This window comes from Centroberyx affinis, unplaced genomic scaffold (genome assembly GCF_046629955.1).
Source record: "Centroberyx affinis isolate AG114_WGS23_722 - 3 ecotype Tasmania unplaced genomic scaffold, CSIRO-AGI_Caff_v1 ptg003220l_1, whole genome shotgun sequence".
NCBI lineage: Eukaryota > Metazoa > Chordata > Actinopteri > Beryciformes > Berycidae > Centroberyx > Centroberyx affinis.
The window spans coordinates 360,001-361,453 of record NW_027281255.1 but is presented as its reverse complement, the minus strand read 5'-3'; the positions used below and the strand labels follow the sequence as shown (position 1 = coordinate 361,453).

Here is a 1,453-nt window from a genome sequence, read left to right as displayed (position 1 = left end):
AACATGGTGTATGCTAAAGTGTTAGCATGGGGCACTGAAGCCAGTGATCTACTGGGGACACAGGGATGACTTTGGTGTCTATATTCACAAGTTGCTCACTCTCAGCCCACTGTCTCTCTTTTATATACTCTGTCACACACACACACACACACACACACACACACACACACAGACACAGACACCGGTGCTGACAGAGTGTTTGGTCTCTTGTTGCAGATTTACACTGACTGGGCGAATCACTACCTGGCCAAGTCTGGCTGTCCGCGCCTCATCAAGGACCTGAGCCAGGACGTCACCGATGGAGTCCTGCTGGCACAGATCATCCAGATCATAGGTACACACACACACACACACACACACGCACACACACACACACTGTCACAGAAACATACATATATCTACACACACTGTGAATTATCTTTCTCTTCCACTGTTTGTCTCTTTGTGTCTGTCTGTCTCCCTCTCTCTCTCTCTCTCTATCTCTCTCTCTCTCTCTCTCTCTCTCTCTCTCACACACACACACACATTTTTTCATCGAGCACACACATTCTCTCTGTTTCTCTAACTCTCTCTTTGTCTGTCTCCCTCCCTCTCTCTCTCTCCCTCTCACACACACATATACACACATTTTTCCTCAAACACATTAACCACCTAAATCTCTCACTGTCTCACTTTTTTTCTGCCTTTGTCTCACTTCCTTACTCTTTCTCTCATTCTCTCACACACTTCTCTCTCTCTCTCTCTCTCTCTCTCTCTCTCTCTCTCTCTCTCTCTCTCTCTCTCTCTCTCTCTCTCTCTCTCCCCTCTGTCTCTTCTGTTAATGGGTATAGGTACTATAGTCTAGGTTAAATGCTGCTTAACCTGATTTATGTTCTGGTTTCTGAAACTCTCTCTCTCTCTCTCTCTCTCATCCTAGCTCGCTCTCCCTGTCTTAAAATCTTTCTCAATTTAATTCAGTCATTTGTAATCTCTCATAACAGCACAGAAACCTATCATTTAAATTAATGTATTACTATCAGCATTAACAGATAAATCCTCTTAATTAAACACAGATCAATAAATCCCAGTGTTATCAGCAGTAATATAACACTCAATTTCAATCAGCTTTATTGGCATGACAAGTCATTCTTATGGTGCCAAAGCTTACATAGAAAATGGTGGCAATAATTATAAGCAAACAAAATGATTAATACTTATAACAAACTGTAAAGAATAACTGTAAACAAACACAGATCAAACAGATTATGTAATCGCAGAGTCACATTAATTCATAAATCTTAATGGTATTTCTAATGGAAAGGTCTGGAATTTCACCTAACAGTGTTTTTTTATGTAAGGGATAATGTACAGCGAGTGGGTCATTATTGTGAATTAAACCATGGTCTGGGTGAATACTCGATTCTGATTGGCTACAGGGTGTCCATTAATTCCTGATAATAGACACCTACTAAGT

At 40.9% G+C, this 1,453-nt stretch overlaps 1 pseudogene; it reads left to right on the top strand.

The window, feature by feature from the left end:
* The first annotated feature begins 216 nt into the window (after window positions 1–216).
* LOC139660120 (neuron navigator 3-like) overlaps window positions 217–1,453 on the top strand; it is a 73,563-nt pseudogene continuing 72,326 nt past the window's right edge.